Source organism: Canis lupus, chromosome 13, assembly GCF_011100685.1.
Source record: "Canis lupus familiaris isolate Mischka breed German Shepherd chromosome 13, alternate assembly UU_Cfam_GSD_1.0, whole genome shotgun sequence".
NCBI classification, from domain to species: domain Eukaryota; kingdom Metazoa; phylum Chordata; class Mammalia; order Carnivora; family Canidae; genus Canis; species Canis lupus.
Window position 1 is genome coordinate 23,337,085 of NC_049234.1, and position 24,807 is coordinate 23,361,891.

Genomic DNA, 24,807 nt, shown 5'->3' on the forward strand with positions numbered 1-24,807 from the left:
TGGATGGCTCAATCAGTTGGGTATTTGACGTGATCTCAGTTCAGCTGTCGTCTCAGGGTCATAAGTTCAAGCCCTATGTTGGGCTCCATGCTGGACGTGGACCTTATTTAAAAAAAAAAGTTTCAAGGTGGTTAAATAAAACTAAGTCTGAAGGAAGTAAAAAATAGGTCTGGCACATTTGACTTTGGGACCATGTAGATATTTTATCTTATTAAATTATCAAACTAAAATTTTAAACTTTTTAAAACTAAACTAGAAAAACAATTTATATGCATGAAAAGTGAAAGGAAATAAATGAACCTAACTGTGCATCTAGTTAGCATAATCATGGCACAATCACACAGGGAGGAGCTGTTTCTTTAAAACTCTGGTGATTTGACTGGACATCACTCATGAGATATACTCTAAGGACAAAAGGAACTATAAAAAAATGTTTTAACTGCTTTCTGTGACCATATTGGTGGTAATAGCATTTGAATTGATATTCTGAGATTGCTCTCTGTCTAGTAGAGAACAAACAGAATGAGGAATGTGGTATTGAGAACTTAGACTTTTTGGCATGGTTGGAAGAATACAATTTTTAAAATCAATGAAGTTAAGTAAAAACCCTGTAATCCTAAAGTACAGCATGGGGAACACAGTCAATAATATTGTAATAATGTTGTGTGGGGACAGATGGTAACCGCACTTAACGTGGTGAGCATTTCGTAATGTAGGTAATTGGCATATCACTATGCTGTATACCTAAAACTACTATAATACTCTATGTCAACTATATGTCAATAAAAGAAAAAGGGGAGGGGGAACCCTGTAATCCTAACCTGAATTGAAAGAAGAGTCAGAGTACATCTATATTTAAAAAAATTAAATCAGGGCAGCCCCGGTGGCTCAGCGGTTTAGTGCCGCCTGCAGCCTAGGGTGTGATCCCGGAGACCCTGGATTGAGTCCCACGTCAGGCTCTCTGCATGGTGCCTGCTTCTCCATCTGCCTGTGTCTCTGCCTCTCTCTGTGTATCTATGAATAAATAAATAAATAATCTTTTTTAAAAAAAATTTAAATCAGCAATGCATTTGAACCTCACAAAAGAAAGATATCCAATCAGATGCCACCTAATAGATTTATACAATACAACCTGCAAAGTGGTCTTGAAAATCAAATCTGAATCTGATCAAGCCTCCTGATCTCACTTCCAATCTACATGAAATACAGGGACCGGGGACACACTGAGGTCGCAATCAGAAGAAATTCGGAAAAAGAAAAAAAAAAAAAAAAGAAATTCGGGTTATGGGAAGCTCCATGTGACAAAGATCCCAGTCTCTACCACAAAGATGTGCAAGGAACAAAAAGAGGCAGAGGGGAAACCACAGATTAAAAGAGACATAAGAAAAAAAAAAGAGAGAGACATAAGAGATTTATCAATTAATTGCAACTTGTGGAGCTTCTTTAGATCCATTTTTTTTTACGCAAAAGAACAAGATATTTGACAATCAGGAAATGTAAATGCAGACTAGATATTTGATAATACTAAGAAATTACATTTATTTTTTTAGATGGGGTAAGATATTGGGTTTTTTTTAAAGAGTATACATCTTTAAGCTATATACATACAAGTATTTAGAAATAAAATTATATGATGCTAGTATACATCTTGAAATAATTGAAGTGAGGGAACACTGGTGGGAGAGTAAAGATACAATAATACTGATTACATACTGGGGATCCCTGGGTGGCTCAGCAGTTTGGCGCCTGCCTTTGGCCCAGGGTGTGATCCTGGAGTCCCGGGATCGAGTCCTGTGTCGGGCTCCTTGCATGGAGCCTGCTTCTCCCTCTGCTTGTGTCTCTGCCTCTCTCTCTATCATGAATAAATAAATAAAATCTTTAAAAAAATATTGATCACATACTGATAATTTTTGAAACTGGTGTGTATACTACATTCATTATATTATTCCATTTTTATATATAATTATAAATGTTCACAATAAAAAGTATATCTGTACATACTTAAATGTATTTGTATATGTGTGTATATATATATATATATAATTATTTTTAATAATCCCAAAGTGGCAATAGCCCAATATCAACAACAGAATAAATGAATTAAGGCATATCATACAATGAAATACAACATAGCAATGAAAATAAACTATAGCTGCATGAAGATGTACTTATGAATCTTATTTGAATAAAAAAAACTAGATGCAACAGAACACACATTGTGTTTCCATTCACATATAAATCAAAAACATTCAAATACTAACCTATAATAGGGCGCCCTGGGTGGCTCAGTCAGTTAAGTGTCTGATTCTTGATTTTGGCTCTGAGATTGAGCTCCAGGTGGGGCTCTGCACTGGGCATCTGCTTGAGATTCTCTCTCTCCCTCTCCCTCTGCCCCTCACTACATATGCATGCTCTCTCGAAAGAAAGAAAGAAAGAAAGAAAGAAAGAAAGAAAGAAAGAAAGAAAGAAAGAAAGAAAAAAGAAGAAAAAATTAATCTAAGGTGTTATAAATTAGTATAGAGGCTACCTTTGGGAAACAGCACAAAGATATGATTGGGAAGGAGCACGAGAGGTCTTATATCACTAATACACTTTTTTTCTATTTGGCATACAGTGTTTAGTTTCAGATGTTTGACATAGTGATTCAACAACTGTATACAAGGACACCTGGGTGGCTCAGGGGTTTAATGTCTGCCTTTGGCTCAGGGCATGATCCCGGATTCCCAGAATCGAGTCCTGCATCAGGCTCCTTGCATGGAGCCTGCTTCTCCTCCCTCTGCCTGTGTCTCTGCCTCTCTGTCTCTCATGAATAAATAAAATCTTTAAAAGAAACCACAACTGTATACCAATATTCAGTGGTCAACATGGCAAGTGTAGTCACTTTCTATCACTGTACAACATTATGACAATATTATTGACTATGTTCCCTATACCATTGTTTTAACCTCATGACTTATTTTGTGACCGGATGTTTGTGGCTCTTAATCCCCTTCACTGATTATGCCCATCCCCCACCCACCTCCCTTCTGGCAGCCATCAGTTTGCTCTCTGTATTTATGGGTCTGCTTCAGCTTTGGTTTGTTCCTTTGTTTTGTTTTTTAGGTTCCACATATATGTGAAGTCATATGGTGTTCGTCTTTGACTTATTTCACTTAGCGTAATTCCCTTTAGGTCCACTCATGTTGTTGCAAATGACAAGAGTTCATTCTATTTTATGGCTGAATAATATTACATTATATATAATATATATATATACATGTGTGTGTATATATATATACACACACACACACACACACCATATTTTCTTTTTCCATCCATCTATGGAAGAGCACAGTTGCTTCTATATCTTGGCTATTATAAATAATGCTACAACAAACATAGGGGTACATATATCTTTTCAAGCTGTTGTTTCCATTTTCTTTGGGTAAATACCCAGAAGCGGAATTTCTGAATCTTATGGTAATTCTATTTTCAATTTTTTTGATGAATCTCCCTACTGTTTTCAACAGTGGCTGCATCAATTTACATTCCCACCAACAGTGTGCAGGGGTTCCCTTTTTTCCACATCCTTGCCAACACTTATTATCCCTTATCTTTTTTTTTTAAGGGGGAGAGAAAGTGTGTACAGTGGCTGGAGGGGACAGAGGGAGAAGGGGAGAGAGAGAAGCAGACCACCCACTGAGCACAGAGCCCAACATGGAGCTCAATCTTACAACCCTGAGAACATGACCTGAGCCGAAATTAAGAGTAAGACACTTAACCAACCAAGCCACCCTAGTGCCCCATTCCTTGTCTTTTTGATACTAGCCACTAACACTTTATTTCTTAACCAGAGAGGAATACACAGAGGTCTATTAACTTTCAGATAACTCATTGAGCACTTATGATTTATGAACTTTCTGTATGTACGTTATACTTCAATAAAAAAATCAAAAGTATTAACATAAAGGAAAAAACACACTCCAAATGAGTCTGTTTGAGGAACTTACCTTTTGTAGCGCCTCATTTTTACTTTTGAAATTGAGAACTTGGATGAGTCAAGGTCAGGTACCCAACAGGAGGGTGTAGTGGCTACAATAAGAACTATGCATGCTGGAATGGGTCAGAGTGGGCTGGAAGCAGGAACCCAGTCACCAGTAGGAAATGGCTGTTCAAACCAGAGTTGTAAGGACAGTGAAAGGTTAAAGGTTGGTGGGAAGGAAAGGCTAGGCCACCAAAAGGTTGTGTGGCATGTTCTGGCTGCGCTCTCTATTGAGGAGGTACAGTGGGATGGAAAGGCTTCAAGGCAGTGAGCAACCCTGGGGCTTATAGCACAGAGATCAGAGCTGGACCATAGCGTGTCTTCCCAAGGCAGTCAGTAGGGTGTGTTCAGATCTAAATGAGTGTTACCCAGGATGAGCTGGGGAAATGGAGATCTGTTAACATAGATGTATCCTGCTGAAAATGGGTTAAAAATCAGAGTAGGATATCCGGGCTGAATTGGGGTTGGTGCGGGGAGGGCGGTTGGTAAAGACTTGGAGGCATTGTAGTTGATGGAGATTGCTTGTGTTGGTCATTGGATAAGGGGAGATGGGAGGTGGGTATCCAGCTTTTTTTCAGATACAGGGTCAATGTGGCCAAGCTATAGGACTTTAACAAAGCTAAAATTTACTGTAGTAGGGCCTTTGCCTGCTGGTCAGATCTTGAAGGCAGAGAACCCTGAGCTCAACCACCAACACTTCAAAGAGGCTCAGGTTGAGAATTAGAGAGACCTGTGTTCAAATCCTTGCTCTGTGACTTAACAGCCAAGTGAGTTTGGGCAAGTCATTAAATTTTCCAATGGCTTAGTTTCATCATCTATAAGATGAGCACAATAATAGCTACTTCACAGTGTGGATGGAGGAAGAAATAAAAGGAAATGCAGGCCAGGAGCCTGACATTGACCAACTATCATTCCATAAGTGGTAGCTACATCTAGAATACCAATTCCTGTGAGCATCAGAGGGTAGATATTATGAAGTCTACTTTGGCAACTCTGCCAGGATTTGGAATGTTTCCTGATTTCTTAGCTATGCTCAGGATAGATGAGATGCTGGGCTAAGCAGCTTCAGCCTAGTGAGCTGAGACTATTTTGTTAGTTGGGGCTCTGTGAAGGGTTTTGCAGATTCTCAGGCACAGTCCCCAAGATGCCCTCCCTTGAGGAACAGCCTCTTTTTTAAGGAGCAGTCCCTGCCATCCATTCTGGGAGGGAGTTTCTGGCATGGCATGACCTCAGTGCTAGGCCTGTCATCTTCTGCAGCTTCCTTTGGCCCTAGTCCTTTTGGGGATTCCCTGAAGCTGGGTAAAGTGAAAGTGCCCTTTGAGGCTCCCTTCCCCACTCTGAACTGTCCTGAAGCAGCCCACGGCCAGCACTGCAGGGCCGGCTGGAGAGGGGAGCCTCTCCAGTAGCCAGAGGATGCTCCAGTCAGCCAGCCACCTCTTGCTTCCCGAAGGCTCACCTCTCACCTCCTCACCGTTCTCTGAACTCCCTCTGCACTGTCTACAGGCTGCTTCCGGCTGAGCCTCCCAAGACAAAGCAGGAACTCACACTCAGCCACATCTCCTCCCACCCACCCCAATCCTGCTGCGTCTTCACTAGCAGTTTTCTTTCAGATAATGATCATTTAGTCCAACCAGTTCATTTTACCACATCATTGGATGGGTGTGGCCTCCAGAAAATTCAGAATAAGTGTGGGTGCAAGACATAAACACAGCTCCTAATATTCATGGCATATGCATACAGTGACCAGGATTTCAAAATTAGATTCTGTTTTAGTGATGGGCTTTTTTCTTGGCCGTGTGATGTCAGGGTAAGTAATGATTGAAATGTGAGTGTTGTCAAATGTTTTCCCACCCTCTGCTCATTAAGGAGGATTCTGACTCGTACTACTTAGGTTCTTATCCTCCTCCACCTTCTGAGGGGAATCTTGTCTTGCTAGACCAGTTCTTGGGCTTTTGTGACAGGTAATTATAAGACCATAAGAAGAGAGGAGAAAATAAGATCACAGGAGAGGAAGGGCTAGAACATCTTCCTGGGGAGATTATTAAGGACAAGCACAGCTGTAGTCGGTGAGGACAGTGGGTGTTAGGGGAGAAATATGTTCAGCGTTTGGTAAATACAAGGTTTTCGAACATTAATGCATGAACTACATTTCTTTAACCATAACTCTGTTTCAGAACTGGACCATATAGATCATGACTTTGTAAATGATACCACTGCAATGAAGAGACTCACCCAAGTTTCTCAGAAAAGTTGGGGAGGGGATTTTAAGGGTACAGAAGAGTTTTTATTGGAATTGAAGCATGTCTGCAAGAGAAATACCTTCTCATGGGCTCCAGTGGTTCTATCAGATGGCACATCTGCTTTCCCCCTTGCTCTGTTCCCTCACACCATTGGATGGCCTCCTCTTATTACACATGGTGTCTACTCCCACGTAGCTTCTGATTACCCATGGCTCTCATGACCTTCCTGCTCTACTACTGAATTAGTGCTTCATAATTCCTGAAAGAGGAAACCTACTCAGCCCAACTCATCTTTTGGAGTTGACCCACATCATAAGTAGCTTCTCAGACTATGGATTGGCTGCCTTGGGTCTGGGACACACTTCTAATCCCCTCAGATTAGCTCAGAAGTGACAGGCTCAGTTGAAAGAAAATATGGCCTCCGTGGCTCTCCCTTGAACAAGGTTGTTGGTGGCATGGTCTCACTTTGTAGGGGTGTTAGGTATGGGCAAAAATGAAATGCAATGGTCTGGTCCTGGTATGGTGGAAAGTGCAAGACTAGATTCTGGTCCTGGCTCTATCTGGTGTTGTGACATTGGTTAAGTCATTTAACTTCTCTGCACCTCAGCTTTTTCATCATGACCCCTCCTCTTTCAATTATGACAGAGTGGCAAAGGAAGATTTAAAAAAATCTTATATGAAAAGCTAATTCAGAAAGATATATGCACCCCTAGGTCTATTGCAGTGTTACTGACAATAGCCAGGTTATGGAAGAAGCCCAAGTGTCCACCAATTGATGAATGGATAAAAATGTGATATATATATATATATATATATATATATATATATATATTGACTTAAAAAGAAATCTTGTGTGAAAGGCTTGGGAAATTTCTAGGGCTTCACAAATGTAATAATACTGACATCTTTTTTTTTCTGACATCTTCTTTTAATACTAAGATACACATTTCTCATTTTATTGTTTTTTATAATCGGATGTCTTACAATGTATGCCTTATAACTGCTGTGAACATTTAATGTTGGAGCTTTTTTTGTCTCCCCAAATGTCAGTGGTATGTCTTACAACCAGTGGCAGGTCTTACAGTAAATAAGATCTGCATTAGTGTTCTATCACTGGGTACCACAGTTTAGCAATAAAAGCAATGCCCATTTATTATCTCATAGTTCTCATGGGCTCACCTGGCTTTCTCGGCTCAGAGTCTGCCAATGCTGAAATCCAAGTGCTGGTGGCCAGGGCTGCTATCACATCTTAGGGTCGGGGTCTTCTTCCAAGCCCATCAGTTGTTGGCAGGATTCAGTTCCTTGCAGCTGGAGGGCTAAGGCCCTCTGTGCCTGGAGGCCACCCAGTGTTCCTGGCCATGTGACCCTCTCCACACATGACAATTTGTTTCTTTAAGGTCAATAGAGGAGGGTGTCTATGGCTTTGAACCTCTCTGACTCTTCTGTTTCTGACATCTAAACCCTCATTTAAAGTGTTTACCTGATTGGGTCAGGATACTCTTCCCATTTGATGAACTCAGAGTCATACTCTTCCCATTTGATGAACTCAGAGTCAACTAGTGAGGGACATCTGAGAAGTCTCTTCGCCTTTGTCACACAATGTAACCTAACCAGAGGACTGAAGTGCCGCCATACTCTCAGGTCCCACCCACTCCCCTCACTCTCTCAGGGAGGGGATTCTATGGTGTGTGTACACCTGGGGCAGGAATCCATCTGGAATTCCATCTGCCACAGTATCTACAAATACAGCAAACATGGCGGTGTCATGAGGAAAGTTTGTTACGATGCCCAGTTTCCTTTTGTGTCTTCCAGTGCACTTCAGGGCTATACCCAAAGGAGCTCTCAGAAGCCCCTAGTGGAAGAGTTTATGGATACTCTTTCTGTAGCCTTTCCTTTAGTTCCCTCAGGTTGCCAAATGGTCCAGGGTGGCAAATAAACTTCCACTCACTCATTCACCAACCTGCTGGGATAGATGGTTGCTTGCCTTGGGTTACCTGTGGAGAAGGATGGTCAGATTGCACGTAGGGTTCCTCAGAGAAGGAAGCCCCAGTGCCCCAGAGGCACTGATGATAAGGAATTAATTTCTCCCCTGTGCATCTACAGTGGGATGAGTCATGTAAATTCTTAGGACAATTGAGAAAGTCAATATTGCTTCTCTGATTCTGATGAGGAACACTGGTTGAGATCAGGCGACCTGATATCAGTTGCTGATATTTGCCATGGGTGCCAAGCAGGGGAGCGACGGCGTGGGTGACCTTGCAACCCTGATTCCCCGCATCCTCATGGAAGGCCAGCCCCTCTCCTGGAATGGCTCCCACGGAGGCAATTCCAAGGCCTGTGCTGCAGTACATGCAGAACATGAGACAGAGACAGAGAGAACCTTCTGACAGGCTGAGGAGTTGACAAGCTTCTCACGGTGCTCTCACTTTCTAGCTCTCCTGTGCTTTGTACTCCTCTCTGTGCATCCCTCCCGGGATTAGGAAAATAAGTCAAAGATCATGTCCCTTAAGCTAAAGCCAGGGGCACTGGTGATCTTGGACAGATGGCAATTGTCCACAGAAAGCCTTGCTCTGTCGTTTGGGAGGACCTAATACATTATTATTAGTAATGAGAATGGCTCGACAACTTCAATCAGATCAGATCAACAGAAACCATCCTTCTTCCTCCTTTGGCCTACAACCTGAAAATGGGCTTTTCAACAATAGCAAGTCAAGCTCATTCACAGAGCCCCAGTCTCTTGCAAATGTCTGAGGTGTGTTTTGTCTACATGCTCCAGCAGCCTCTGAGTTTCTTGAGCAAATGGGACCATATCAGGTTTTCCATTTTGTCCATACTGCCTGGCATAGGGCTGGTACATGGTAAATTCTCGAGGGAATAAATAAATAAACTCACGAATTTACTACATTCCTTTGCGTACTCAGCACCAAATAACCTTGGCTTTGTTGTTGCTGTTTGTTTTTTAAATAAAGTCCCAAAGCACAACCTCTTTTCTCCCTTCATCTTTATAAGACAGTTTGGTTTATTCCAAGGGGGTGGGGGTGGGGGTGGGGGGGTAAGAAAACGACCCGTGGGAAGAAGGTAAGCGAATTACAGCAGGATCTGAAAGGAAACAGATAATGCTAGTGATTGTTCTTGTCGGCTTGTAACAGGCAGGATATAAATATATGTTAGAGAAGAGGAAATTCAAAACAGGCGCAGGGAAGCAGGTTGGAGATTTTGAAGAATAGCATGTTCAGAACCTGCTTACTCAGAGGCAATTAGACTGTGACCCTAGGCAAGGCGCATTTCACTTTGCTGTTTGAATGAGATGCAGTTTCATAAGCCCCGGGAGCCCCACCCCTTCCTGCCTATTTCATGGGAGCATGACTTAATTTTCATGGGGTGAGGCTTGGGATAAGGATGAGCGCCTTCCTCTTCATTGTAAACCCAAGTTAACAGAGAGGGGTGCTCTTTTCTCTTTGAGATCTTGCCTGCACTCAGTCCCATCTTTTATGTGAAACTTTCATTTTCAGGGCATTCGTGAAACATAAACCCCTCGATTATAGCTTTGCACTAGACATACTATGGACAGCTTCAATTTATCTTGGTTTTTTAAAAAAAATGTTGTCGCTTTCATCTAAAAAAAAAAAAAAGTAGTTAACACACAGATGGCTATTTTGAGTGCAGGAAAACAACTTCCCTTGCCCAAGGCAACTTGCAACCAAAGGAACTCAAAGTCCTTTATCTACCCCTTGAACTAAAAGGTGGCTACTCTAAATGGCAAGAGGTCTGCAAATTTCGAACACTCCAGGGGGTCAGGGACTAGTGCTTTGGAAAGAAAACTCCGGGCCTGATGGTGGTGTCCTGGTTCAACTCCAGACCTGACAGATAGGGTATACAGTGGGAAACCCGGGGGTCTTTTAAGACTCAGCTGCAGAGAGCTAGCAAGCTTGGCAAAATGCAGGAAAAGGACACAGAAATTCTCAGACACCGTGCTCCCTCGAGCTTTCTACCTCGGTATGTCCCAGCTGCCCACCTGCCACGTTCCAGCTCTAGAGAACACAACTGCCTCTTGTTCCTAAAGAACTCCAGGCAAGGACTCGGCCGGTTCAGTCTTTTCTTAACTTGCTTGCAGCGTGCACATAATGGCTAGTTCATAAAGCAAGATCCTTGCCTACCCATGTTACCCTCCTTGATAGGAGAAAGCATTGTGTTGTAGATATTAGATATTCGATATGTAATGTATTAGGTAACTACTTAGGCTCCAAGTCTCTAATGTATTTCCAGAGTGACTGGAAGAGGGGCTCAGGAAAGCTTCCTCAACTGGCTTCTGGTGCTAAAGAAAGGTTTTTCTAGAATGAAGGCTACACGAACACCGAGATGTCTTTGGGGCCAAGGCAGGGAGTAAGTGAGAATAAGTGGGGGAGATTATGATAATCTACAGAGTCCCTTCTCTGCCTACAGGCATTCACATTCAGTTGTTTGTTTAAATCATGGACCAGCCAAACTGAACACAGCTGTGGACCATCTTTGGTTCCCAGGCCAAGAGTCTTCAATACTCTGCCCAAGGTCTCCTGGACAGGTGAGTCTCCAACACCCTGTCCAAGTGGTCAGGTCACCTCCTGGATAGGGTGAATGTGTTGTGTTTCCCCACGGGAACTCCGGTGCTAGGTCAGACAAGCCCTGGCTCTACCCCCACCCCAGGTCAACACTACCCACTTGGTGACCTTGAACCAGGTGGCTGACCTCCCCCTCTCTGAGCCTCAGCGTCTTCATTTGTAAAATGGAGATAATGCCTCACTCATAAAGTCAGCGTGTGAGGATGCAGAGAGATTCTGTGTTGAGAGTCATTTGCTGCTGGGCGTGGCACAGTTTAGAAGTGGCAGTGAACCCACAACCACACATGCGCACACAACATCAAGGCCTCAATACGGAGCAGCTCTGGGCATGCGGCTAGGTCCTGCCTAACACCTCGGAGCCTCAGCTTACACACCTGTCCGGTTTCTCACCTTTTGATCCTCTCTGACCCTCGGCTTCCCCTTCCTCCCAGGCCCACACCCCTCTGGGGCCCCAACTGCAGATTCAGCTTCTCTGGGCTTGACTCTGGGAGTTCTTTCCTGAGAGAAGGTTTGCATCTGTCCTCCAGATCTTTCTTTCTAGAGGCACCAGGCCATCCCCTCAAGAGGTATTTGGACCAAAGTCATTGTGCAGCCCCACGTCTAGGTGCTGAGGAGCCTAGGCTGTTTCACCTGGGAGGGGGAGGATAGCGAGCCCAAGAACTAAGAACTTGGCAGAGGGGCTCTGCTCCCACGGCCCTTCTTGGGGTCCCAGCAGTGGCTACATTGTCTCTGGCCTCAGAGCCTTCACAGATTCTCTTTCCTGGTCCCTCTAAATCCCTGACCAAATCCTACCCATGGGGTCGGTCTCAGCATAAGCATCCGGTTCTCAGAGCAGCCGATACGCGAGTGAAGTTTCGTGAGCCTTCCAATTCATGTCTTAAAGTGCTAACTCCTAAAGCGATGCTCTTTGCAGGTGGGGCCTTGGGGAGGTAATTCGGTTTAGATGAGGTCATGAGAGCGGGCCCCTCAGGATGGGATTAGCACCCTTATAAAAACAGGAGGAAAAAAAAAAACAGGAGGAGACCAGAACTCTCTCTCCCTTGGCCGTGTAAAGACGCAACGAGAAGGCAGCCGTCTACAAGCCAGAAGAAGACTCTCACCAGACATGGAATCTGCTAACACCTTCATTTGGACGTCCCAGCCTCCAGAACTGTGAGAAATAAATGCCTGTTGTTTAAACCACCCAGGTCGTGGTATTCGTTATAGTAGCCCGAACTAAGCCAGAAACCTTCCTTAACTGACAATTATAAGCTAGCTGCCCCCTACCCTGACTCCCAAGTTCTAGTCTCTCAGGAAAAATGCTATGTAGTTTTCATTGCATTTATTATAATTTGTACTTCTACAAAGTACATACTTGAGTGATGGTTTTTTCGATCTTTTCTCCCCCTGTATTTACTGGGTGTTTATATGATCTCCACACAACTTGAAAGAAGTTTAATTTCTCTCTCATGTAAAACGTGGAATTGGAAGGGCAGCTCTGCTTCACAGAGCCACTTGTTTTGCCATTGCTGTCACCTCACCTACATAGTCCAAAAGAGCTCAACACCATGTCCTCATCCCTGCCAGGGGAAAGGATGGAAGGGGAAGGGGAGTCACACCTTTTTCCTCTAAGGGCTGGAGCCAAAAGTTATCTGGTCAAATCACATTGGTCAGAGCTTGGTCACATGACCACATGTAGCTACAAAATGGGCAAGGAGCCCCAGTCTTGGTTCTGAGCATCTGTTTCCCCAGCTAAAAACCCAAGGGATTCTGTTGCTTTAATAGAAGGACAAGTGGATGTTGGGGGACACTTAGCAGACTCTCCCTGCCACTCTTTCTGACTATGGGAAACCCAAAAGCAGGGACTGACTTTGTTTCTGTCAAGACCTTCTACTCTGTGTCCAGTCTAGAGCTTGGTCCAGGTGAGAGATGGAATAATAGCCGGGCAGAGTGGAGATTTAGAGACACGGACAGGTACAAGTTAGAGGGAGCATCAGCAGGGCTTTCTGAGCAGGGGTAAGCACAAGGTTCTGTGCAAGGGCACTTGACCCAAACATGAGTTTACCTCTTGTGTTATCATTTACCCTTTTCAGCACTTATTCCTTAGCTATCCAACTAAAGTCTAAGCTGTCCAAGCTGGAGTCCAGGTAGAAAGAAAGTGAGTACACGTTTAAGTTTAAATCTTGTTTCTGCCATTTAACCAGCTGCTGGAACTTTAGCCTATTTTCTTATCTACAAATTCAGGATTAAAACACTCCCCTGTGGGATGAAAGGTATAATGAATGCAGATGCAAAGCACTGTGCCTGGTGTGCATTGAGTACTCAGTAAGTCAACCGTGGCTCTTCTACTGTGGTGTAGCCCCTTACCCGTCCTAAAGGTAGCACAGGGAGTATCGATCACTATTTGTCAGTGGATAGGACCGAATATAAGGTAATAATATCTGTGCTCTGAAGAAAACCATGCGACAATTTCTAGAGACGAGCCTGTGCCTGCTAGATCTCTACCTGACTTCTGGCTCATAGTGAGGGCTTCTCAGTGTGTTCCTCTTTCCCAGGAAACCGGACTCTTTGTCCTCAGCTGGGCAGGCTGAGTTCTGGGGAGATGACCGGTGGCCAGACACCCACACCCAGTTCAAATGTCACCTCCTCTGTGAAGCCCTCCCTGACCCTTTTTCCTCCCATCCGCTTCCTGCCCCGAAAAGCCTGGGAGAATGAGTCACTTCCTCTGTACTCTTGCTGCTCCCTGCCCATTTCTGTTGAAGCTTTTCTCTCTCTGGTAATGGCGGGGGGCGGGGGGGGGGCCCTCCGGTTGGCTCCCTGTGGTATCACCCCCAGCACCAGCCTCTGAGGTTTCCCCTTCTACCCCTTAACAACTCAGAGCCTCAGGCCGTCAAAAAAGGAAAGGTTTATCTCTATGAGGGTAGTCGGAATGCAGTTGAACAAAGTCTTGAGTGCACACCTGGGCGCCTCTTTTACTGGTTACCAGACAACACGCTGGTTGCAGAGAAGTTCAGATGCAAAGAGCACCCGACGAAGAGCGTGGCTCCCCGGTACTGGTGACCTGGGCTGCTCAGAGGTATACAAAGGGCACAGGCTAGAGTTGCTGATAGGTTGCCAGGAACCCCCCCACCCTTGCTCCCCAGTTCTGATGGTGGATGGTGTTTGTTGGAATGATCTCTGCGCTGCGCCATTCTGCTCCACTTGGTTCACCTCGGCTGGGACCTTTCATCCTGAGCCCCAGGGGCCCCACTGACATCTCCCCTCCACGGTGCCCACAGAGGCCAGTTTCTGGTCATGGAAGGGAAAGGGAAGCTCTATGCTGCCTCCTCATTGGTAATCTCTAAACCTCGAGGTTCCTCGAGGCCAGGCTTTTGACCAAACAGCCAAAAGTTCTTTCTGGAATTCTTTCCCTTTGCCAAAGCACAGATGTAGCACCATCTGGTTGTCTGCAGGAGGAAGGGGTCATAAGGCGTGGAGAAGCAGGAGCAGGTGCTTGGGGGGGAAATTGGTTGAGAATTCAAATTTACCATATCACACTGTCTTGTCTGCTAAACCAGGAGCTCCTTGGAGGCTGGAACTGTGTGTTCTTGTTTTTGCATTCGAGGCCTGCCTTGGGCCACATTTTGGGTAAGTATTTGTGAAATGAATGGTCATAGATGTGTATGGGAATTCTTTGTTGGACAACGTTCATCACTCACATTGGTAAGGCCTCTACAGATTTGTCCCCATTCCTTTGTTTATGCCTCAAAACAGTCTCAGTAAGGAAAGACAAGCATTGTTATTGCTCTATGGAAACCAGAGAATTGAGAGACTTGTCTAGGGTCCCCTCGCGGGCTAAAAGCAGGGCTGAGACTGAGACCAAAGTTAGCCTGACTCAAGGTCCATGTTCTTTCCATCAAGAGGGAGAGCAGGAAAGGGACAAAGGGTGTGTGCTCTTATCAGAGCCATGGGTCTCCTGTAGCATGCTTATCTGTCCCCTGAAGTCAAGGGCCTTATTTTAGGGTCATATTGAAGCCTGGAGTTGGGGAATAATCTGGAAAAGGATGACAATGTCTGTTGTATATGGAGGGCCCCCACCCACACCCAGGGTAGGTTAGATTTTGTCTACTTAGGCCACAGGCTCCTGGGGACAGTGGAGAGCACAGGGGAGCTGGGACCCCCGGGTAATGCATCACTTGCTCACAGCCACCCATAAGAACCTTCACTATTTTAGCATAAAGCAGTTCTTCAACTTTTTGGCCCCCTATATACATATTCCTACAAATTACTGAGGACCTAAAAGAGCTTTTGTTTATATGGGTTGTGCCTAGCGATATTTGCAATTAACTGAAATTAAAACTGAAGGTTTTAAAAAATGTAGATGTATTAATTTAAAAATAAAGATTTAGGGTAAAGATCATTTTACAGTTTTCGATCTTTAACATGAAAGATGCTTGGTGGTGGTGGTTGTCCAATTTGTCTCCAATGAACAACATCATCTGCCTATCTGTTTGGGAAGTGGGTCCAAACTAAAGAGGCTCAGCACCCTCTTTGGGAGTTAGAGACAGGGACTTGGGAGATCTTGGGCTTAGACACCCCCACCCCCTGCACTGGGGGGATCAGTTATATTTGGAGGGCCCACACCCCTACCTAGGGTGAGTTAGACAGTGTCTACTTGGCCATAGGCTCCCAGGGGCAGTGGAGAGCATGGGGGCACTGGGACCCCTGTCCTGGGATGGTTAGAAGTTTGGAAACACCACCCCTGGTCCCCTGGGCACAGCTGGAGATTAGGAGAAGTTGATTTTCACCCCTAGGAGGTGTCGGAAACTTCCCAGGGTCAGGAGGACAGAGACCATAGTTTGAGGAGGCAGTGGTTAGTTAAGCAGTAGACAAAATGTTCTGACTCTACAGGGAAGAGCTAGAAGTTACAGGGGGCTGGGACTGGTTGGGTCTCAGCTGTGCATCAAGCTGTCTGGCTTCATAGAAGACAGCAGGAGTCTCCACTCGGCTTCTGCATCCCATCTCCTCCAATGCGTTTTTTTCAGTTGAAATATGTGTAGAAAGTCCAGCCTCTTGCAGCTGGGTAGTGGGGAAAGCAAGGAGTGTTCTGATAACCTCTTCAGATAGTTGTGGATATTCTTCCCTGATGCTCCACAAAACTCAACAAGTGGAAGTTTCCCAAAGATTAGTTGCAATGTGGAATCTGAAACTGTATCAATGAAACATTCATACGTTGTTGTATAAAAACCCACTGATGGATCTTACACTTCAAATGGATCTTTGACCCGTGCCAATCTGATTTGCACCACCACCACCACGTACTGGTCAGTTGGATACTTTGAGTTTAGAGTTATGCAGCTCCTCTAAGTATAAGCACATTTCTTTATGCAATTTCAATAAATCGCATTTATTAATATTACCACTGATATTATTGGAAAGTATAGGTATTGGAAAGCTGTCAAGCTCAAAGGAGTAAATTAGCTTTTTTCCTTTTTTTTTCATTCAAAAGCTCTATTTTATCATTAACAGAAAATACTATCGATTGCTTTCCTTTATGTGAGAGCCTCACTTTGCTCATTTGTTAAGAAGCCTATGTCCAAGGCTGAATACCTAGTTTGTCACTCATTCTTTCTATCAAGTACAGATTATATTCTGTTGGAAAAAAAAGAGGATAGTTCAGCTTGCAACCCAAATCACTGTAGAAGCACCATTCCTCTTGCTTTGGTGTACAGCAGAAATGCTTTTTGTATAGTTCCCATTTAATCACAATTTTGGTGTGAAACTGGCTATATTTTCCCTCATGAGTGGATGGGAATGAAGACTACAGTGACAACCAGGACAGGTTGGTGCCACTGCCTTGATTCACACTAAGGTATTGACAGTTTTTCCCACCATTAGTTAAAATGTCAACACAGTGAAAAGGCAAGTAAGGTCTTAGTATTATTTGACCTTGAAGACCCTCTGAAAAGGTCTGAGGCACCTCAGGGGGTTTTTAGGCCATCCTTTGCAGACCATTGACCTCAAGCAACAATTAGTGGTGGAAACTCAGTGTCCACTGGTAGAGAAGAATAATTGTCACTCTTGAAATCAAGAGACTCATGTTTAGTCCCAGCCCTTCTCTGGGCCTCAATTGTATCTTCTGTAAAAGGGGATAATAATATCTTCCTTACAAATTGTTGTGAGAAGTCACGATGACGCCGTAAGAGCACATTGCTGTGGATAAAGCACTGGGGGAATAAAGACTATTTTTTTTTTCAGCGTCTTTGAGTATTCTTGAGGAAGGGAGAAGGTTAGGCCTGTGGTCATAATGCCAAGATAACCGTCTTCTGCGTCCATGTAACCTGAGCTAGAAAGGGAAGGAGCTTGTACTGTCGAGCCCCCTCCAGCAAGTAGAAAGTACCTTGAAGCCTCTTCATTCACCCATCCCTTTGCCACCCACTCCTAGTTCAGGTGGGCCATCAGTTCTGCTCTACATTTCTGTAGTCAGTTTATGCTTCCACTTCCCAACATGACCAAAGCAGACAAACTATGGGTACTAGGGCTAAGCACGGGGTTCTTAGGCTTACACCCAGAGCACAGTCCATAAAAGGAAAAAGTAATGAATTGGACCTCATCAAAATTAAAAACTCTTGCTCTGCATACCAGAAGAAAATATTTGAAGTCACTTATCTGACAAAGGACTTTTGTCTAGAATATGTAAAGAGCTCTCAAAAGTGAACAACAAACTATTAAAAATTTTTTCAAAAAAATAATGAGCAAAAGACAAAAATTTCACTGAAGAGGATATATGGATGGTAAATAAGAACATGAAAACTGTTCAGCAACCTTACCATTAGGAAAATGCAAATTAAAACCACAGTGAGCACTCATGGGTGTGATAGTGCACTTAGTTTAGCACAACGCTGCAGTCGGAGGGAAATGGGACAAAGGTAAGCAGGATTCCTCTGTATTATTTCCTATAACTGCCTGTGAATCTACAAGTACCTTGAAAGAAAAAGGAAAATTTAAAAATAGATGATGTCACAGCCCTGCTCCAAACCTTCCTATCACACCTACAACAAATCTCAACTACTGATCATGTCTCACAATCCTACAGGCTCTGGCCCCCTGCCTCCAATTCCATCTGCTACGATTCTCATCCGTACTCACTCTTTTCTTGGAACACTGGCTTCCTTGTGATTCCTTGAATATTCAGTTCAAGCTTGTTCCTACCTCAGGGCTTTGCATTGAAAGTCCCCTCTACCGCGACCCCCCCTTTCCTTAGATCTTTGACTTTCCCTCATCACTTTGCACTTGATCTTAGCCAAAAGGCCGAGAAGCGATCCCCTCATCACTTTGGTCTTGATCAAATATCAGGTCCTAGGCCTTTCTGGATCCCCACTGTCATTCCTGCCACTTTCCCTGCACTCTGATGGTGTATTTTGTCAATATTTGCTGATTTGTGTATTGTCTAGCTCCTTAGAAGAGGGGAAATGAGGTCCAATGCAGGTGGGGTCCTTGCCTGTCATATTCAGCACTGCATCCCACATACATGGCACATGGTAGGTGCTCAATAAGTTTTGTCGAATGAATGAATGAATGAATGAATATAAAAATGGCAAGTCGACGTATGCAAATGTTTGCTCACCACACATTAATTACTCTGTGTTAAGGCCTCCTTACATTTCTTGCAAAGTAAATCTGCTTAGACAGTAATTCCAGAAAAAAAAAAAAGACCTAGATTTGAGTCCCACCTCTGACACCATTCTGGCTAGGTAAATTTGAGTAAATCACATCAGCTTTTTGAGTCTCAATTTCTTCATCTAAAATTAGGATTGCTTTAGGGGGTCTAGGCGTAAGATCTTGGAAACTCTGCCCCAAACCTGTTCCTCCTCCTGATCACCATCTCAGCACGTGGCACCACCACCCAGCCATGTGCCTGAGCCAGGAAGCCTGGTGAATCAGTTCCTGTACCTTCCTTCTTCCCTGCCCCCCCTACAAACCAGCAGTTGCCAAGTCTTAACTTGTCTACTCATAAATCTCTCCCCCATGTCTCTTCCACCTTTCCCCCTCTTAGCTACTCATCATCTCTTGGCCAAACCATTACAACATCCTACCTAATCGGTCTTTCCCCTTCATCGTCCATACCACTGATGGATTAATTTTTCTACCCTGCAAATCTGATTATGTCAGTACCTTACTCAAAACCCTTGAAATTACTCCCCAGTCCTTTCCAGATAAAGAGCAAATTCCTTACCTTGGCACTGATCTGGCCCCTGCTTATCTCTTAATCCCATTGCTCATCCCTCCCCAGCACTTCCTGTAAACTCTAGCCAAATGCAGAAGCAAGTCTCTCTCAGTCACCTCTGCCTGACTTTAATGCATTGTTCCATCTGTCTGGATGCCCTTCTGTGCTGCCTGACCCCTACAAGATTGTCATGGTTCACTTAGCAGCACCTGGGGGTATCCCTGACCTGCCGATCTGTTCAGTTTCCCGGCCCCATACTTCCATGATAATGCATACACATGCCTAACCCCATCACAGCACCCAGCTTAACACACAGGAGACACCTAATAAATGTTTAGCAAATGAATGACTTATGTTAGACCTTAATAAGAATGTTAAACGTGCAAATCTTTGTATAAGCTGTAATGAGCTGTTCAGGATTTTCTTTTTTCCTCTAGCACTAATTTAAGATAGTTATTTGTAACCTTCTGGAGATAATCTGGATTTGGCCCTTCCTGGGGCAAAGGAATGGACAAGATGACCTCTGAAATCCCCCCACTTCAGATTTCTTCCAGTTCTGAGTGTGATCTTGATTAAACAAGGAAGTCTGGATTCGAAGAGATGTGGGTTTGAATCCCACCCTAGTAGCTGAATGACCTTGAACCTTAACCTCCATGAGGAAAATAATGGGATGTCTACAAAGGGTTGTCATCTGAATTCAACAAAAACCCTGCAGGAAGAGCCCACAGAATAGTGCTTAGCACTTAAGGGTTCAGTAAGTTTTAGTATATCTCCATCTAGTGGTCTTGGCACAAGAACAGAAAGAAAAAAAAATGACAAGGGGCAAGAGGCACTGGGGAGTTACATGGATGAGGAGGAGCAGACGGTATGTGAGGGGTATGAGGTTGGCAGGAAGAACCGCAGCTCCTTCAGTGCAAATGAAGTGGCCTTTCAAGAGCAGAAATGGAAATGGGTAGGAAGGAACTTTGTGGGAGAGGACATCACCATTTATAGGCGAGAACAGCTAAAGTTTAGGGGATTGGGAGGATCTCTGCAGCCAGTGGGTGGATCTGCAGCCACTGAGATATTTTCCGGAGTTAGAGGAAGGGGTAGTCTAGGCCCCCTGATCACCTGTGGCAGTCCTGTCTACAGATCGTTTCCCAGCCCTCCTCCTACCAATGTGTTCCAAGTCAATGCTGAGTCCTGGTTGTGCTGAAGGCAGAGCCCCAGCATGAGGACTAAAAGGGAAATCCAGAATGGTCAGCCAGAGAGCCCTGGCTTTGGAGTCCACACAGCCCGGATTCCATTCTGGGTGAGCCAAAGACCAGACCTGTGTGACACTGGCTGTATCATTGCACTTTTCTGGCCTTCAATTTTCTCATCTGTAATATGGGGATAAAGTACCTACTTTGAAGTCTTTTGAGGTATGAAACAACATAAAGATGAAAAATGCTTAGTACGAAATAGACAACCTAAATTGCAGTTCCCTTTTATCCATCTTGCTGTTCTTTTATTCTTAGCACTTATGACCGAATTTTTTATAAAATGTACTCGTTTATTTTCTGTCTCCCACACTAGAGCATAGACCTCACAAGGAACTTTGTCTAGCATCTTGCTTGCCACTGTAATCTCAACAGCTGGCAGGATCTAGTGATACTGAATAAATGAAGGAATAGATCATATTCCTTTAATTCTTCCCCTAGAATTTAAGCTCCATTATAATGGGAGTGTATCAGTTATCTAGCGCTGCATAACAAATCATCTCCAAACTTAGTGCTTTAAAATAACAAGAATCCTGGTATCTGTGGCTCAGGACCTTCCACATGCCATTGGGGCTGCCATTATCTGAAGGCTTGAGAGAGCCTGGGGAATCCATTTCCAAGGTGGCTCACTCACATGGCTCACAGTTGCTGCCTAGTTGGTTCTTCTTTTGGTTGGGACATTGGTTGGGGCTACATTGACTGTCTTCCTGATATGGCAGCTGGCAATCCAAGGGACCATGGAGGGAGCTGAAAACACTTTTATGATCAAATCTTTTTTTAAAGATTTTATTTATTTTTGAGAGAGAGAGAGAGAGAGAGGCAGAGACACAGGCAGAGGGAGAAGCAGTCTCCAGGCAGGGAGCCTGACGTGGGACTCTATCCTGGGTCTCCAGGATCACACCCCGGGTCAAAGGTGGCACTAAACCTCTGGGCCATCAGTGCTGCCCATGATTGAATCTTCTACTACAGAGCTTTAAAGTCACATAGCCTCACTCCTGCCATATCCTGTGAGTCATATAGTCCAATCTCCATTCAGGTAGGAGGAAACCATATAAGGGCATGAATACTGGAGATGAGGATCGTTGGGGGCCATCTTGGAGGTTGGCTACCACAAGGATAGTTTATTTGTTGGTGTGACACCAGTGCCTGGCACATGGTCGGCATTCAAAGAGCATTGGTTGAATGTGTGAGTGGATGCATGTGTTCCACATGTTCCTGGTTCTAGGCACAGAAAGGGACTCAGGCTCTGCCTTCAAGGAGCTGGCATTCTAGTGGAAGAGACAGACACATAAAGAGACGTAATAATTCTGTGTCTCATAACAGAAGATGGTCTAAAAACTCCAGGGAGACGTGTTCAGTCTCCCGGAGATCAGGTGAGTGGGTGATATGTGGGCTGGGTTCTAAAGGGTGAGTTGGAGGAGGAAGAATGAAAGGAAGGGGGAACAGCATGTGCAAAGGTCCAATAAAGCAAGGGAGAAGGAGCAAAGAGGGTGAAAAGAGAGATGTGTCATCAGAGTCATGTTGATCTCCTTTTCATATGACCCTATTAATGCTTTTGCCCAGAGTTACAGTATATTAGTAATATATTACAACAATATATTGTAATAATAGATACTATTCCAGAGAGTAAGTAATATATAGTAGTAGTAATAGAATAATAATGGTGTGACAAGTAATGAGGGAAGCACCGAGAACACATTGGGAGGTTGTGTGGCCGAGGTCCATTATCTCCCAGCGATGTCGATTCAACATGTAGGCAGTCCCCACCGGAGCCAGGCTCCATGCTAGATGCTGAGAATATGAAGGTGAGTAACACAGGCAGCTAAGGATTAGAGGGTGCAGGGCCAAGGCACATACACAAATTATGGTGATAAGAACCAGAGTAATACAAATTCCTTGAGGCATGTTTGCAACGGCTCAGAGGGCCAAGGGAGGGCACCGTTGTGGCCCTGTGGAAGAAGAATGGAAGGCTGAGATTATCTAAGAGACCAACAAGATGCATTGTCAACAAAGATAGGGCTCCTTGTAGAGACCGGCCCAGGGCTTTTGAGACACCCCTTCTGCGTGCCTCCACGAACCCACAAGAGGCGCAGTCCCGCCCTGCTCACCTGCAGCTGCAGCTGGGGGACAGATGGCCCGGGGGTGGGGGGTTGTGGCAAGGGGAGTCCAGGTGGGCGGCGGGTTCTGGACACCCCTCCCGCCTGCTGGGCTCCCTCAGCTGTGTCAGGCCTCAGGCCCGACAAGTGCAGAAGGAAAACGGGGACAGCATGCAGCCACGGTCCCCAGACCAGCCCCCGACAGCTTGGGCTTAAATTATGACTCAATATTCGTTCTCCGTGGAGTTTCCTCTACATCCTCGGTCCCGAGGAAATGAAAGCACTTCTTCCAGGTTCTCCCCTGGTGCCCACTGCTAAGTGTGCTGCATGGAGGAGCAAGGACGATTGCTCCCTTCTAAAATGAAGGACTTTAAAGCCAGGGACAGTAGCAGATTCGCCCAAGCAGTGAGTTCAGGAGTGAGGCACAGCTTCTGAGGACCAAACGTGGGGCGGGGGAAGGTCCTCGGAAGTGGCCTGGGAAGAGTCCCACAGGAGCTGGCCGGCTGGGAGAAGCCTGGGATGGGCCCCGACCCCACAGGAAAGGGACTGGCCAAAGCCACGGGACACTAGAGCCTGGGCCAGGAGTCCCCACCTGGCTCTCTCCACTGCATCGTGGAGCCGCTCTAGCTTCACAAGACCTTTGGGGGAATTTGAGGAATTTAGAACTCAAAGGACACTGGCTAGCTCTTCCCACCTTTCTTGGTCTTTCTGTTGGCCCGGGGGAGCCATTCCCCAGGCTCCAAAGGCCATCCAGCTCCCTCGGTTCAGTCTCCTGGAGATCAGGCAAGTGGGTGACATTCACACCCAATCAGTATTGCCCACACCACTGAGACAGTGAGAAACACCCTCTCCAGGCAGCCTCAATTAACGAGGCCACCAGCACCCACGGTAAATATCCATATAGCACTAGTGCATGGAGACCCGGCCCCTGCCCTGCCCGCTGGTGGTGAAGTCATAGTGCGTAGCCTGGTTACAGCCAAGCCCAAAGGAGTAGGAGGTCAGTTCTCCAAGGGATTGGGGGCAGGGTGCGAACACACTCTGGAAAGGTTCCATGGGGGGAGGCATGAACCTCCTTTAAGTTGAACTTTGGGAGATGTGTCTGCCACACAGACTGGATGGGGAAAGCATCTTGGAGGAACAAACAACTTGAACGAAGACAAGAACAGTAGGCATGGGTGCTCTGAGCAGTTGTAGGCAGCTCCTCAAAGCTGGAGCCCCAGAGGTCAGGGTGAAGTGTGGTGAGTGATAAATCCAGACAGAGAGGCAGAGCCTAGGTCACAAAGAACCCTGTGACCAAGCTGAAAGTGTGCATTTTGCCCAGAAGGTCAGTATTTGGGGGGAGTCACTGAAAGATTCTAAACCAGAGAGTAACATTGGAGCAGACTTTCCCTTTTAATGGCTGTGTGACCCCAGACAAGATACTTAACCTCTCTGTGTCCCAGTTTCCATATCTCTGAAATGGGGATAATGAAGGTCTTTTTCACATAGTTTTTAGGGAGGTTTCTTAAAAAGATTATGCATGTAAAGAGCTCAGCACAGTAACTCACATACAGTAAATATTCCACAAGTCATAAACTCATCAATGGCACATCTTAGATGACTCTAGTTTCAGGATAGAGAATAAGGTAGAGGGAGCAGACGTGGACCAAAAGGGCCACATGGGAGACTCTTGCCACAGTCTAGGTGTGAAACGGTCATGTCCTGAGCTAGCATGGAGGCACTGGGGGAAGGACAGCACAAGATTGAAGCAGGAGATGTTGAGGACAGAGAACCTTCTGGAATGAGTGGCTCTGGGCGAGTGGGGGTGGTGAGGGAGAAGGAGGAAGTGTGGATTTGCCTGCTAGTCACTGGGATAGAAAATCCAGCTTGGGAGACCAGAGAGGGGAATGATTCAGTGGTTGTTGACATGTGGAGTTTGAGAATGTTCTCTACCCAGGAGGAAGCAGGATAGCTCAGCTGGAGAAAGGTCATCTGAGGAATGGAACTGGGGGTCAGCAGTGTAGAGCTGGCACGGAAGCCATCAGAGGAGACAAGGTGGCTCAGGGGCTGGCTGTAGCCTCCGAGAGAACCCTGCCAGAATATCGAGGGGGTGGGCTGAGGACTCCCCTCACTCCCAACTAGAGCAGGAAATAAAGAGATGACCCTTGAAGTTCTTGGCTCGTCTGCCATTAAGAATGCTGGTTTTCTGTAAATCAAATTTTATTCCCCGTGTCCTAGAAGAGGCTAAAAATAAAAGTGAATAGTAAGCCCTGGACTTGGTCTATTTTCTAAATACAGATCTTCACATCTTGGGTAACAGGACCCCTTTAATGTCTGAAATCTGAAACAGGGCACTTCCCCATCCCATGGTTTTCACCGCATGCCCTCTGCGGTCAAGGTCATCAGAGAAGCACTTCCCCACTCTGCTGAGCCAGAGCATCTGGTCT

At 45.2% G+C, this 24,807-nt stretch overlaps 1 long non-coding RNA gene across 1 annotated transcript; it reads right to left on the reverse strand.

Moving 5' to 3' along the window:
• Positions 1-998: 998 nt before the first annotated feature.
• Positions 999-24,807, reverse strand: LOC119864496. Its single transcript, XR_005368621.1, has 3 exons — positions 23,076-24,807; positions 7,441-16,026; positions 999-1,852 (listed from the first exon to the last, which is right to left on the reverse strand). It is a non-coding gene; the product is annotated as an uncharacterized LOC119864496 (long non-coding RNA).